The 15588-nt window shown below is 54.9% G+C and overlaps 1 protein-coding gene across 2 annotated transcripts in view; it reads left to right on the forward strand.

The window, feature by feature from the left end:
* Window positions 1-7999: 7999 nt before the first annotated feature.
* The window catches only part of HCK (HCK proto-oncogene, Src family tyrosine kinase), a 29758-nt gene continuing 22169 nt past the window's right edge, over window positions 8000-15588 (forward strand). Inside the window, exons 1-2 of one of the 2 annotated variants that reach the window (XM_077336063.1) lie at window positions 8000-8095; window positions 12627-12686. The gene's annotated coding sequence lies outside the window, so the exon portion shown is untranslated. Of the gene's footprint in view, window positions 8096-9478; window positions 9616-12626; window positions 12687-15588 lie in introns of those variants that run through there. The other variant, XM_077336062.1, reaches the window with a different exon arrangement.

Raw genomic sequence — 15588 nt, forward strand, 5'->3', positions numbered from 1 at the left:
CTCCAGGGGGACTGAGCTCTGCAGTCTGGAGAGGAGCTGTGATTCCGGGGGATCCCCAGGCCCCACCTGGAGGCTGGCATCCCTCCGTCCCCCTCCCAAGCAGCCCTTTCCTCCAGGGGGACTGAGCTCTGCAGTCTGGAGAGGAGCTGGAATTCCAGGGGATCCCCAGGCCCCACCTGGAGGCTGGCATCCCTGACCCTCAGGGGGGTCCAAGGCCACAGAGTCCCCCCTCCCAAGCAGCCCTCTTCTCCAGGGGAACTGATCTCTGCCGTCTGGAGAGGAGCTGGAATTCCAGGGGATCCCCAGGCCCCACCTGGAGGCTGGCATCCCTGACCCTCAGGGGGGTCCAAGGCCACAGAGTCCCCCCTCCCAAGCAGCCCTCTTCTCCAGGGGAACTGATCTCTGCCGTCTGGAGATTAGCTGGAATTCCAGGGGATCCCCAGGCCCCACCTGGAGGCTGGCATCCTAGACCCTCAGTGGGGTCCAAGGCCACAGAGTCCCCCCTCCCAAGCAGCCCTTTCCTCCAGGGGAACTGATCTCTGCAGTCTGGAGAGGAGCTGGAATTCCAGGGGATCCCCAGGCCCCACCTGGAGGCTGGCATCCCTGACCCTCAGTGGGGTCCAAGACCACATAGTCCCCCCTCCCAAGCTGCCCTTTTCTCCAGGGGAACTGAGCTCTGCAGTCTGGAGAGGAGCTGTGATTCCGGGGGATCCCCAGGCCCCACCTGGAGGCTGGCACCCCCAGGCACACCCACCCTGCAGTACTGTAACCTTTGGGCCTATGATTGTCCACTGAGGTGGAATTGCCCCTTCTTCCCTCTGGTTTCTGAGTCGTTCCATCTCCCGCCCCCCGCCCCCAATCTCTCCCCTATTTATTGTCCTGCTCAAAGAACCAGCAGTCTGCAGGGCTTAGGATGCCAGAACTGTGCTTCACAAACGTTATAGACCTCATCATCACAGGCCTAATGGTCAGGACTGCCTTTCCAGATAGCTGGAAGTCAGAGATGAGAAAGAGGGTAGGAGGGAGGGGGGGATTGCAGGGGGGCCTGGAAGACTCTGGATGTGGCCGCATCAGCAGAGGCCTGGCTGGCACCAAATCTTTTTCCTGTGCTCACCCATGTCCTTCATGCAGCCGGAGATTCAAGACATGCCCCTCCTGGAAAGGGAAGAGGAATTACCGCCCCGCCCCTAAGCAATACCCTTAGCCCGTGTTTCGAGCATGAATATCTGCACTAGCCAAGTGCTGTGTTCCGGTGACGTCACTGTCTCTTAGCCCTCCTGAAAACAGGGGAGGGGGTGGCGGCAGGGGTGGGGGACAGGGTTGCCAAATCTGGGGTCTGTTACACACCTCAGTTTTGCTGCTGTTTCCTGGTGAGTTCATTTTAAGGAATTTTCCCCTTGAATTCGGATCCTGGCTCTCCCCATGTGTTCCACGCTTCCATTGGAAAGGGGTTGTGTGGTCATGTTGTTGTGTATTTCAACTGCAACGGAGCACAGAATCATAGAATCACAGAATCCTAGAGTGGGAAGGGGCCATGCAGGCCATCTAGTCCAACCCCCTGCTCAACGCAGGATCAGCCCTAAGCATCCTTTTTATTGCACATTTGCAGTAATGTGCAGGGGGTAAAGAAGGCAAATGCAGTGTCGGCCTGCATCAACTGAGGCATCACATCAGAACTGCAAGAGGTCACAGTCCCACTGAATACTGAATTGGTCAGACCCCACCTGGGGTCCTGTGTGCAGTTCTGGAGGCCTCACTTCCAAAAGGACAGGGACAAAATTGAGAGGGTGAAGAGGAGAGCGAGAAGGAGTATCCGGGGGGGGGGCTAGATCCCAAGCCCTGTGAGGAAGGGTCTGAGGGACTTGGGAGTGTTCAGCCCAGAGATGAGGAGGTGGAGAGGGGACAGAATAGCTCACTTGGAGTATTTGAAAGGAGTCTCAAAGCAGCTTACAATCACCTTCCCCTCCTCCCCCCACAACGGACACCCTGTGACAGAGGTAAGGCTGAGAGAGCTCTGAGAGAACTGCTCTGTGAAAACAGCTCTAACAGGACTGTGACTAGCCCAAGATCACCCACCTGGCTGCATATGGAGGAATATGGAGTCAAACCCAGCTCTCCAGATTAGAGGCCACTGCTTTTAATCACTGTAGGGGAAGGAGGGGTAGAGAGAATAAAGAAAGCAAACCTACCCACCAAAGAATCACAGAATCCTAGAGTGGGAAGGGGCCATACAGGCCATCTAGTCCAACCCCCTGCTCAACGCAGGATTAGCCCAAAGGAGAAAGGAAAAGGTCTTCATGGACAGGTGATTGCACCGAGAAAACTACACAAAACTACACAAAACTTCATTGCCCATTTTCTGACCATGTTATAACAAATGCTCTATTTTAATTGGGGGGGGGCACAGTGGGGAATTGCCAGTAACTGTGGCTGGCATCTTCTACTTATTTAAGCTATTTATCCTTCAAGCAGCCGGTACTCCCCTCCTTTGCATATTTAAACTCTGCCCGCAAAAGTTGCCTCATTGGGACCGTCCTTCCCCTCTTCTCCGCATCAGTTCTGAAAAGTGAGAGGCCAAAAGTCTCTGGTTGCAGGAAGACCACAGACATGGAGCAATTTGCATTGGCAAGAGGAAGTTGCCCCCCTCCGCCTCTGAGAAGAGCACCAACCTTCAGCCCGTCTGCCTGGCTGGGCTGGGGAGGAGGAAGGGCTACGGTTCCCCTTGCTGGCAGAACAACAAGCACTACAATGGTGCAAGACCTGATTAAAGAGTCAGTGAAGGTTTAGGTAGGAACTAACATACTTGATAGGAAAGAGGGGAGACAGAGGGAGGTTCTTAATGATGCCTCGAGGTGAGAGAGAGGGGAAAGCCTCTCATCAAAACCACAAGATGTCACAGTCCCTGTGCTGTATGCTGCATTGACCAGACCCCTCCTGGAGTCCTGGGTGCAGTTCTGGAGGCCTCACTTTGAAAAGGACAAAACAGAGAGGGTGTCGAGGAGAGTGACGAGGAGGATCCGGGGCCTGGGGACCAAGCCCTCTGAGGGAATTGGGAACATTCAGCCTGGAGAAGAAGAGGCTGGGAGGGGACAGGATCTCTGCCACTGAGCTAGAGGGTTGTGAGTGTCCTGCACAGTGTCAGGGGTTGGACTAGATGACCCAGGAGGTCCCTTCCAACTCTTATGATTCTGTGATTCTAGGAACTTAGGTTGTATCTGCTGTTTGGTTTTCATGTTCCCCCTGAACCACCCTGGGCCGCAAGGGAGGGCCATATAAAAATGTAAGCAATGAAAGAACTCCTTATCTATGGCTTCCTCTCTTAATATTTCAGAAACTGTCGAGGGGGTGGAGTGTGTCTGGGCCCCAGCGAGTGTTCAGCCCAACCAGGGCGCAGCCAGCAAAGTGACGGCCACTCCAAACAGGATCATAAATGCAATTTAAAGCATTTTTACGGTATAAGAATCAATCCCACAGTAGCCACTCCGGCCATCAGAGACTCTAGCCGGCTGGCCACATTCACACCCACTCAAAAGCCGCTCTGGAAGTTCAGTTACCAAATTTGGCACACGTCACTGTGCAGCGATAGACGCTGCCCTTGGACAACTGCTGAGCAAGGCCTTCTCCTGCCAAGCTGTCAGCCGCTGGCATCGTTCGCACTGCGCGACCCCTGCAGTGCGGGCTGCCGTGCAGGGGACACCTGACTCCCCTTGTTTCTGCTCGTCCTCCTCGCTGTGGGGCAGTGACCTAGAAAGGCCCAGAGCCCCTTTGCAGACCCAGGAGAGGGAGGGCGCACTGCCTCGGAAGACTTGTCATTGGCCATGCATGCTGTGCATGGGTGTGTGCATGGTGAACAATAATGGCATAGGCATGCAAGGTTGCATTTGTGCGAGGACTGGTGCTTTTGTGATCACCAACTGAGGGTGCAGCCTCATGCTTCACCTGCAACATTTTCTGCCTGCCAAGCCAGAGCTCTCCCGCTGAGCCAGACCCTGTCAATCACCCAGCCAAGCTGAGAGAAGTGAGGGATTTGAACTCAGGTCTTCCAGGACTGTTGTCCGATCTGTCCAGCCCAATCTCTCGGCCTCTCAGCAGGCCATTGGTTTTGAGAGGCACTCAGGGAAAAGCACGCTTGGTATCAGGCAGCTGACCACGGGGCTGTCCTAGTTGCTACTACTGCTCCTTGACGTAGTAAACTGCCCTTGGGGGCCTGGAGATCTCCCCAAATTACAATGGGTCTAGGTTACGGAGAGACCTTCTCCCGAGAAGAAAATGGCTACTTTGCATTTTGAATTCTACAGCATTAGACTCCGCTAAGGTCCCCATGCTGGAATATGCAAGACCTGCAGTGTGCATGATTCAAAAGTGTATGGAGAATGTCCTGCAGGGGGCATCAGAGGAGATGTTTATTTAGCATAGTTAGACTAGGAACTTGCTGGTATTTTTCAAAGAATCTCCTGCTGTGTCCTGATTGGCTCATTTCTCCTGCTCCTCTGAGATCACTCCCTCCCCGCTTGCCTCCAGAACAGACTGCATGAATAAAGAACAGTTAAGCAGATGACTAGGTCCCTCTCTCCTCTCCTCTTCGTGTTTCCTTTCTGAATAAAACTATTTTATTCTTTTAAGCAGCTTGGTGCTCTGCCTTCTTGCGTATTTAAACCCTGCCATCGCCCCCCTAACCCTACCTTCCCCAGGCCGCACCCCCAAATCTCCAGGAATTTCCTAACCTGGAGTTGGCAGCCCCAAGGTGCCAGATGCTGCACAGGAATAAACCATCCCATTCCCAAAATCTGAACAAAAGCGATCCAGGAGAGGCAGGATGAGGAGAGGGGAGAGATCTGCAGCCTCGATTTCTGCAGAACTGAAAGGCTGCCGGGCTCAGTTTTGCATGCAGGGCTTGGCTAGTTCCTTCTTTACACCAAACCTTCCCCCCCCCCAGATGTTTGCATCGTCCGGCCCACAGGCTAAGAGGAGAGGGCAGAGTTTGCAGGGCTCCCTCTGGACTCCACTGTGCCCCTGCTGGTCAGGAAGAGCAGGGGATCGAGGGGTGCTAAGTCCAGGTTGAGACATTCCTTGGGACCTTGAGGTAGTGTCCAGGGAAGGGGGGTTCAGGGAGGGAGCTCTGCAGAGATGCAGCGCTGGTGATGCCAGCCTCCAGGTGGGACCAGGGGATCCCCACTGCCTCCGGGTCTTACAGTCCATCTCCAGATTACAGATCTCAGTTCCCCTGGAGGAAATGTTTGCTTGGGAGGGGGGACTCTGCGGGGTTGTGCCCCACTGAGGTCCCTGCCCTCCCCAGTCTTCATACCCAAGCAGAAGACGTTCAGAGGTGGTGTTCCGTTGGCTGCTTCCGCATCAGGACCCTGGTTCTCCTTGGAAGTCTCCCATCTAAATACCAACCAGGGCCAACCCTGCTTAATTTCAGAGATTGGATGAGATCAAGTTAGCCTGGTCTATCCAGGTCAGGGCAGAACGGAAAGATGTGAATTTCCCAAGAACGGGGTTGGATCTTGCCAATCTCTTCCATCAGCGGGAAGGTTTTCCGCCAGAAGATGACATCCGCAAAGTGGAAGGGTTCTTGTGCAGGTGGAAAGCCCCGCTGTTCAGTGAAGGGGTTCACACAGGGGTTTCTACAAAACAGCAGCAGCCTCTCTTCCCAAAAAGGCCAGGAAACCCCCCCCCTCCTGCTCCTTGCTTTCTGCAAACTATGCAAAACCAAGGTACCCAGGAGGGTTTTTCCACACAGATATTCACAGCACAAAACAGTTTTACAAACTTACTCGGATACAATAAAATCAGAGTCCAGTAGCACCTTTAAGACCAACAAAGATTTATTCAGGGGGTGAGCTTTCGAGTGCTTGCACTCGAAAGCTCACCCCCTGAATAAATCTTTGTTGGTCTTAAAGGTGCTACTGGACTCTGATTTTATTGTGCTACTTCAGACCAGCACGGCTACTCATTTGAATTTATTACTTGGATACAATTTAAGTCCAGGACTAACCAAGTTTATTCTGAGTACCAGCTTGTGTGAAGTGTGCCTGCCCACGAAAACTTACATCTGGAATAAAACTTGGTTGGTCGACCAACATGGCAACCCCTACCCCCACCCCACCCCAAATCCAGCTCTGACTTTCCCAACCACGCTTTTGTGAAAGCCTGGAGTATCTTGAGGGCCCTGGGAGGGTTTCCTGACTGGATGGGGGTTCATTAATGATATATATATATTTTTAAAAATTTGTCAAATAGCCAATGATGGGCCTGGAGGGGGTGGGAAGGGAAGGGCCCCCTGGTCGGCGTTTCCATGGCTCTGCTCTCCAACCATCTTCTGCACAGTTGACAAACTTCTGTGGTTTCTTGAAGCCAGGAAAGTGTTTCAGGGGTTTCTCAGTGGTAAAAAAAGCGGAGAACATCTGATTTATCCAAAGAAGGGTATCTACACAAGGACGCTTATCCCCAGAACGGAAGCTTTCTCCGTGAATAAAACTTGGTGGGTCTTCAAGGTGCCCCTGGACACTGACTGTGCTCCACCACCAACATGGTGACCCCCCCCCCCCGAATCCTGCTTGGGTAAATGGCCTTTACTAGTGGCCTTTACTGCTAGTGGCCTTTACTGCTGTAGTAACATTGCAAGGGGGTTCCTGTCCTGCCATTTCTGTGCTGCTTAATGTGTCCCGTGAATACCTCTGCTCTGCTTCTGCTTCTTCCAGTTTGGTGTAGTGGTTAGGAGTGCGGACTTCTAATCTGGCGAGCCGGGTTCGATTCTGCGCTCCCCCACATGCATCCAGCTGGGTGACCTTGGGCTCGCCACGGCACTGATAAAACTGTTCTGACCGAGCAGGAATCTCAGGGCTCTGTCAGCCTCACCCACCCCACAGGGTGTCTGTTGTGGGGAGAGGAATGGGAAGGCGACTGTAAGCCGCTTTGAGCCTCCTTCGGGTAGGGAAAAGCGGCATATAAGAACCAACTCTTCTTCTTCTTCTTCTTCTTCTTCTTCTTCTTCTTCTTCTTCCTGGCCGTTCCAGACATCCAAACATATCGGTTATGGAGTGTCCCATTTCGTTGACTGTACTGAGTCGCTCTGTGTAATGCACCTCGAGTCCCTGTGAGAAAGGGGGCTATGCGTGCCAGAAACACAGAAACATGGGGATTTAGCGCAAGGCCCAGCTCCTCACCAGCTTCCCCTGTTCTCAAAATGCAGACGGAGAGCTGGGCCAGCAACATCCCCTCCCCCACGCAGGGGGCTGACCCCAGAAGCCGAAATTTATCTGGGGGGGGGTGGCGGCTCCAGAGCTGTCATGCTTTTTCGAGCAAGAGAGGGAAGTGCAGGAGGTGTTTCCTCTTTTCTTTTCCCCAGAGATCATTTGTGGTTCAGAAATATTCAACAATCCCCTCCCTGCTCCAGCCCACCCAGCAACTGGTGGGCGAAATACCTTCTGGGCATCTGGGGGGCACCCTGGGCAGATGCTGTGAATGGGGCGCACCTGCCTCAACAGGGGCACAAAATGTTTTCCAGCTCTGTTCAGCCTCCCGGCAGGTGTTCCTGGTGAGCCCTTAATAAAGAGAACCAGCTGCAGTACAGCAGTTAACAGCATCTGGCTGAGAACTGGGAGAACCGGGTTCGAATCCCCCACTCTGCCATGGGCCCTTGCTGGGTGACCTTGGGCCAGTCACATGCTCCCAGCCTAGCCTACCTTGCAGGTCTATCGTGAGGATAAAACAGAGAAGAGGAAAACAACATTAGGGGACAAAGGTGGGAGATCCACTGATCAATTGAAAGATCTGAGCATAAAACAGAGAGAGAGAGAGAGGGAGAGAGAGAGAGATGATGGGGGGGGGGAGAAGGGAGGCGGGGGGGCGCCAGGGGGGTGTCAGCTGCTTACCTTCCAGTTACACAAACCGGCTTTCATCTAAGGCCGTGAAAGTGCTCCCTGATTTGCATACCGTGGGCCTGTGCTGGCTTTTCCCATCAGCATTTACAAACCGAAAACCATCAGCCAAATCAACCGCAGACAGCGAAAGCTGGGCAATGCAGCGGGCCCAAAGAGCCTGGCCTTGCAGCGAGGGCAGAAGCCGCAGCAACGCTTACCACCCCTGCGAGGTAGGCCCTGGTTATCTCACCCACGGTGCAGAGAGGACAGAGAGGAGCTTTCCTGAGGGATGCAGGCGGTTGGAAAGAGAGGAGCGGGCAAGGAGGTGGAGGGGGACACCCGATCGGCCCTCCCGGCCCCTCTTGCCCAGGGAGCGGCAGGGCTGGTGTCTGAGCCAGCGTGGGGTCGTAGTTCAGAGCTTCAGCTTCTAATCTGGAGAACTGAAGGAGAACTCCCTGCTGCTCTTCCTGTGTGACCATGGGCCAGTCACAGTTCTCTCGGGGCTCTCTCAGCCTCCCCTCCCTCACAGGGTGTCTGTTGTGGGGAGAGGAAAGGGAAGGCGAATGGAAGCCGCTTAGAGCTTCAACAGTGACAACTGGACTACAGAAATCCATCTTCTGAAAGAGGCCTGGGTTCTTCTTTGAGGCTGCCTTGGCAGAGAGATGCCCCTCTCTAGACTTCCGTGCTCTGGCCTCTGTGCCCCGCAGGAGGCAGAGGTGAGACCCCCACTTCCTTGCAGCCTGTTCATCCTCAGACAGTGGTGTGTGTGTGTCCGTGTGTGTGTTTGTGTGTGTGTGTGTGTGTGTGTGGAGAAGGCCAGGATTTTTCTACAGCCACGTTCCAGGCCCTCTTTACAAAATGAAGATAAGCCAGTTGGGCCTGATCCCCTTGGGGTTGCCACTCTCCTGGTGGGGCCTGGAGATCCGAATTATGATTGCTCTCCACCAAGGGTGGCCAACCTGTGGCTCTCCCGATGTGCATGCTGGCAGGGGCTCATGGGAACCGTAGTCCACGGACATCTGAAAAGCCACCCCTGGAAGACGGCAGCTGCGGAGAAGGGGGTCTACAACATGACGCCCCTTCCCAAGCCCAAGGGACGTGCCAACCTCCAGGTGGGGGCTGGAGTTGTCCTGGAGTTGCAGCTGCTCCCCAGGCGACATGGTTTGTTTTTAACAATCTTAATATTAATGTTTCATCTGATAAATCATGTTTCAATGTACTTTTATTGGGTTGTAAACTATCTCAATCCCAAGTTGGGAGAAAGGTGGTCAAAATCTTAATAATAATAATAATAATAATAATAATAATAATAATAATAATAATAATAATAATAATAATAATAATAATAATAATAATAATAATAATACATTCACTTTTTAACAAATACTGAAAACCTTTCTTCCCCTTCTGACGGACAGCACAGCTGCCCTGGAAGGTGAGCTTTCTGCCAAGGCCCCTCCTGGTATTTGCACACCTGGAGTTGGCACCCCCAGCCCTCCAGGGACGCTCCAGCCCAGAGTTGGCATCCCGGGGGCGGCCCCAGGCCCTCCTCCCGCGTCCGTTCCCCCTGGCTGAGCGGGAGGCTTCCGGGAGGGGGCGGCCGCTGGGCGGCGTCGGGCGTCCCGGCTGGGCTCGGCCGGCAGCGGCGCTTCCCGGGCGGCGTCTTGCTCGACCTGCGGGGAGATGCGGCGGGGCGCGGCGGGGCCGGCCTGGAGCGACTGAGCGGTCGAGGGGCGCCCTGGCCGGGGAGGTGAGTTGAGCGGGGGCCCGGCGGGGTTCAGAGCCGCTTCCCCCCCTGCAAGGTCGGCCGGGGTCCAGCCAGCCCTTCTCCGGGGGAGGCATTGGGGGTCTCGCAGCTGATCTCCCGCGCCCCGTCTTCTGCAGGGCACAGGCTCAGGGGGACGGGCGAGACCCCCGCCGGAGACCCCGGAGAGCCGCTGCCAGCCTGAGCAGACGACACCGACTCGGGGGTCTGGGTTCGTTTTCAGGCAGCCTCCTGCGTCCAGCTGGCGTTTTCCGGACCAGGAAGTAGAAAGTGAACCGCAAATGCCCGGAACTTCCAGCAGCAGCAGCCCGGAGCCTGGGGGCAGGGCAGGGGCATGTCTGGGAGGGGAGTTGAATCCCTGTCAGGCCAGGCTGCCTTCTGGAAAATTTTGGTGGAGGGATCACTTGGGCTACATGAAACTGGGGCCGCTGTGGGTGGGCAGGTCGTTGTGAGTGTCCTGCATTGTGCAGGGGGTTGGACTAGATGACCCTTTAGGTCTCTTCCCTCTCTACGATTCTATGCAAGGGCCAACTGACTGATGGGGACCGTGTAAGTAAGGCTGCCAACTTCCAGGGGGTGGCTGGAGACCTCCTGAGATTGCAGTGGATCTCCAGGTGACAGATAAATTCACGGGGAGAAATTGGCCACTTTGGAAAGTGAACGTGATGGCATTGTACCCCACTGATGTCCAGCAGTCCTCAGGCTCCATCCCCCCCCCCCAAATCCAGGTGTTTCCCAACCCACAGCTGGCAGCCCTTCCCACAGGGAGCGGCTTGGCCATTGCCCGCCTCTGCACAGCTACCCTCGTCTCCCATCCGATGACTGACCCTGTCAAGGGAAGAGACACGCAGGTGTGTTTGGCCCTGTAGCGGTGGTCTCCCATCCCCGGTCTGACCAGGGCCGTCCCTGCTTAGCTTCCGTGAGTGAACGTGGCTGCTTCTCTTTGCCTCTGGGCCGCGTGTGAAATGGCTCTGGGGACCGTCTACTCTACTCATTCCTGGTGAGGTCCTTTTTGCTTTGTTCCGTGTTTATGCTTCGCTTCCGTCATGGTTTGAGATTCCTGGCTGGTTCCACGACCCGCATCCTACTGCGAGTCTTACAATTCCCATGGTCCTTTTGACGGGACGGGCTCACTCTGCGTCACCCGCCTGGCAAAGTATGAAAAATGCCACCAAAGTCAATGATGGAAAGAAAGATTTCAGCTGGGCTGTCATGGACAGAACTAAATGATCCAGAAAAGAAAGTCAGAACAGCTCTGCTGGATCGGACGATGGTTGGGCCCTATTCGGAGGGCCTAGGCAGTTCCTTTGGGAGCCGTGGGGGGGGGCGGGGGTGCCCTAAAAGAGGCTCAAGGAAAGTCCTGCCCAGAGCAAGATGGTGGCGCTGGAGGCCAGAGCATGCTTGTCCCACCTGTCTGCACCTGGCCCTGCTCCCCCAGGTAGGGGGCGAGGAAGGGGGCAACGACAGGTGGCTGCCAGTTTTGCACTGTCCAGCTGGTGGCAGCCATGGGGCTCCTTACCTGCCCAGCAACATGGATGTCTGGATCATGGTGAGGGGCACCATAGTCATGGGCTGCATCTTTAGGGATGCCAGCCTCCAGGTGGGACCTGGGGATCCCCTGGAATTACAGTCTACGAGATCAGTTCTCCCAGAGAAAACCGATGCTTTGGAGAATGGTCTCCATGGCCTAGGGCCTCACTGAGATCCCTGCCCTCCCCAGGCTCCAGCTCTAAATCTGTAGGATTTTCCCAGCCTGGATCTGGCAACCCTACAGCCCGTCCACTTCTGGTGGCCGGGAAGGACCTGACAACCCGAGCATCTGCTTGGCCAACAGAAGGCCTCGGGCCGATCCCCAGCTTCTCCAGGAGAAAGGCCCAGGCAGGAGGAGATGGTGCAAAACCCTGGAGATTCAGAGAGAGCCAGCTGGGTGTCGTGGTTGGGAGCGCCGACTTCTAATCTGGCGAGCTGGGATTGATTCCCTGCTCCTCCACGTGCAGCCAGCGGGGTGACCTTGGGCTCCCCACAGCACTGAGAAAGCTGGTTTTTAAAAATTATTTTCATCCCATTGGATCTGGTCCATCCCTCCAGGGCAACAGAGAACAACTCTGCTCCATCTTCTATACTAGGACACCCCCTCGAGTATTTGAAGAAGGTGACCCCATCACCTCTTAGCTGCCTTCTCTTAGCATTGTCTACGCAGACTGGCTGCCCTCCAGGATCTCAGGCAGAGAAGGGTCTTTCACGTCACCTCCTACCTGGTCCTTTCCGCTGGAGATTCCAGGGATTGAATTTGGAAACTTCTGCTTGTCAAGCAGATGCTTTAGGATGCTTTGGGCTGATCCTGCGTTGAGCAGGGGGTTGGACTAGATGGCCTGTATGGCCCCTTCCAACTCTATTGGCCCCTTCCAACCCCTTCTAGGATTCTTCCAACTCTATGATTCTAGGATTCTATGCTGCACCACTGAGCCATGGCCCTTCTATGACCTGTCTGAGACCTGCTTGCACTATGAGCCCTTTGACCAGGGGTAGTCAAACTGCATTCGCTGGCAGGGGCTCCTGGGAATTGTAGTCCATGGACATCTGGAGGGCCGCAGTTTGACTACCCCTGCCTTTGACCCTCTACTGGGACAAAACCAGCTCTTTTCAAACCTCCCAAACGAGAAAAAAGGAGGGGGCTGGGAGGGCAGGGGGCAACCAGCCCAATGATATTACTGGTCAGAGACACCTGGGAGAGCAGCAGCTAATGGTGCAGGAGAGAGGAAGGACTCCTGTTCTCCCAGGTGTCCCTGACAGGTGGCATCTTTGCAGTATGCACCCCCTGGCCCCCACTTCATTTGGGGTATTTTCTTCTTTCTTAGTGTGCTCTGGGGCTTTGGTTCCTTAGGAAAACTGCGCGGGAGGGACCTGCTTTATTTGTGAGCTGTGGAGCCCCAAAAGGAACCTCTCACAAACTTCCCTCTCTCTCTCTCTCTCTCTCCCCCCCCCCCTTACTGCAGCTTGGAGCCAGCCTTCGACTTGCGGCTTCTAGAGAAGGAACTGGACTGATCAGCGAGAAGGTATTTTGGTTCTTATCTATTCCGCACAGTTGTAGATACGACGAGTTCACAGTGCTGAGCGAGGAACTTTTTGACATCCTGGAGACCTTCGGTGGAGCAAGTCAGGGAGGGGGTGAGAAGGGTCAGATGGGGATATTCATGCATGCACCCATGCACCCATGCACCCATCCATTTATAGTCTGCCCATCTTGGGGCGGCATACAACATTATGAGAAAACCATGTACAAGGAGCAACCAAGCAAGGCCTCAGATGTATGAGCTCAGCAGGATGGGGGCCACAGGTTTAGGGATGCCGATATCCAGGCGCTGGCTGGAGATCTCCAGGAATTGCAACCCATCTCCAAACCCAGCTCTGGAGGGTTGGCTCTAGGGCGTTGTACCCCCAGCTGAAGCCCCTTCCCTTCTCTCTCCAGCTTTCACCCTTCCAAACCCAGAGGTGGCAACCCTGTGTAGGCTGGAGGTGTTGGGCAATGCTTCACATGTCCCCAGGCCCACCTCTTGGCAACTCCAGCATGGGGAGTCCCCCCCCTCCTCAAATTTTGCAGAGCCCTTTCCCATCTGAGAAGGCAGCGTTGTGCTGAATGAGCCCCCATGCAGGCCGCAGGCTCCTCGGACGCTGCAGGCGAGGTTTCTGCCGCTTCTAAGAGAGGCGCATTGCCTTCTTGCAACCGTGTCTGAGGGGACAGCTGGCCTCCTGTGGTTCTTGTTTCACATCATTCTCCCTTCGCCGTTTGACGCTGGCCTCCTCATGAGCGCAGATGTGGTTTAGATACTGGCCCATAGTATTGGGGTCACATTCTTTTCTTGAGCCCAAAGACTTTACCGGACGTACTTAGCAGGGAGAAAGCGCTGTGTTGAACTGGCGGCCAGGGGAGGGTTGACTCGGATCAAATCAAAAGCTCTTCTGTTCCAAGCTGGTTTCATAGAATCAGTTGGAAGGGACCTCTAGTCCAGGGGTAGTCATTTGCTGGCAGGGGCTCATGGGGATGGTAGTCCATGAACATCTGGAGGACCACAGGTTGATTCCAACCCCCTGCAGAATGCAGGAAGCTCACAACTGCCTGCCCACCCACAGGGACCCCAATTCCATGCCCAGGTTTGGGTTCTGTGACCCAGATCCTATTGCATTCCTTACTGGACAGCCCATCATGTTGATTGCAACCCGCTTTGCATCCCAGTTCCAAAGGCGGACTAGACATAAGACACATAAACATTTCTGTTGGCTGATTCTCTTAATTGTAATTGTAATGTTTTAATTTTTACATGTCTGGGGCAGGGGTGCTCTGTCTTCTTGGTGCTTGCGGGGAGAGCACAGTGGGAGGGCTTCTGGCCCCGCTGGTGGACCGCCTGAAGGCATCTGAGGACATTTCTGGAGATCAGCCTGGGGAGGGTGAGGTTTGGGGTGAGGAGGGGCCATAAAGTCCACCATCCACTGCAGACATTCCTCCAGGGGTACTGACCTCTGTTGCCTGGGAACTGGTTATAATACCAGGAGATCTCCAGGTGCTGCCTGGAGACCAGCAACTCGGCTGCAGCAACAGAGAAGACCTCCCCTCCTCCTTTGATCAGCGTGGCCAGACAGAATGGGCTTCCTACTCCCACCCACTTCCTGGACACATCTGACGTTGAGGTTTTCCTCCCAGGGACCAGCTACTACCATTTCCCCATTGCTAGGACAGCTGTCGGCTCAAAAGCCGTGAGGCTTCTGCTGGGCCGTTTCCCCACCGTTCCCCTGCCTGGTTCCCTAACCGTGGCTGTCCCTCACTTTCCCAGTTGGTGCAGGGTGGGGTGGTTTAAAGTTTAAACCTGATGCATCTAGGAGGGGCATCCTTGCAGCAACAGGCAGCATGCAGAAGTAGAATCACAGAATCATAGAAAATCATAGAATCATAGAGTTGGAAGGGGCCACACAGGCCATCTAGTCCAACCCCCCAAGACGGACAGGGATCAAGGGGGCAGGTGGTTGCCCTCATCCTCCCCTGCAACCCGTCCACTTCGGATAAAGAGAGCCGCCTGAAGCCATCAAACGCTACCTCCAAAGGCGGCCAACGGGCCTCTAGTTCAATAACTGTATTGCAGCCTTCCTTCCAAGCAGCCTCTGGAGCTGGCCTTCAGACCCAGCGCCCTGCACGCCGGCTCTCATGAAAAGGCGGGGTTGTGTTTCCCCGGGGGAAATTCCTACTTCCCCTCCTTTTCACCCCAGTGTCTCAAGGTGACAATGCCCCTCCGTTCCTTCCGCTTTTTCTTTGCTCTGGAGGGGATCTCCTCAAGGTGGAAGGAAACGACAACTTCTCCTTAGCCTCCTTTCCTGGCTGCACTTCCCCTGCCAGGTTTCCTGAGGAAATCAGAGAGGCGGATCTCCCCCTCCCACACACGGCATGGGAAGGGTCAGCTGTCTCTCCCAAAGCTTGCCATTTCAGTGGGTCTGACTTCCGAATGGGGGTCCTGAAGATCACCAGCTCTGGGCTCTCTCTGAGCTCTGGCTCTCAGCTGCTTGGCCTGCAGAAGCTCCCAGGCTCGGTCCCAGGTATCTCCAGTTAAAAGGATCAAGTAGGAGGTGGTGTGGAAGACCTTTGTCTGAGATCCTGGGAGAGCCACTGTCAGTCAGATTAAACTGATTTGGGGGAGGGGAGGTTGTGTCTCTGTGGTTCCTTGGTCTGCATAAGCTCCCAGGTTCAATCCCCAGCATCTCCAGTTGAAAGGAAGCAGGTGGTACAAAATACCTTTCTCTACCTGAGACCCTGAAGAGCCAAGCCTGAATCTCCCTCCCTCCCTCCCTCCCTCCCCCCCCTCCCTCCCCCCCTCCTTCCTTCCTTCCTTCCTTCCTTCCTTCCTTCCTTCCTTCCTTCCTTCCTTCCTTCCTTCCTTCCTTCCTTCCTTCCTTCCTTCCTTCCTTCCTTCC

This window comes from Paroedura picta, chromosome 4 (assembly GCF_049243985.1).
Source record: "Paroedura picta isolate Pp20150507F chromosome 4, Ppicta_v3.0, whole genome shotgun sequence".
Lineage (NCBI taxonomy): Eukaryota > Metazoa > Chordata > Lepidosauria > Squamata > Gekkonidae > Paroedura > Paroedura picta.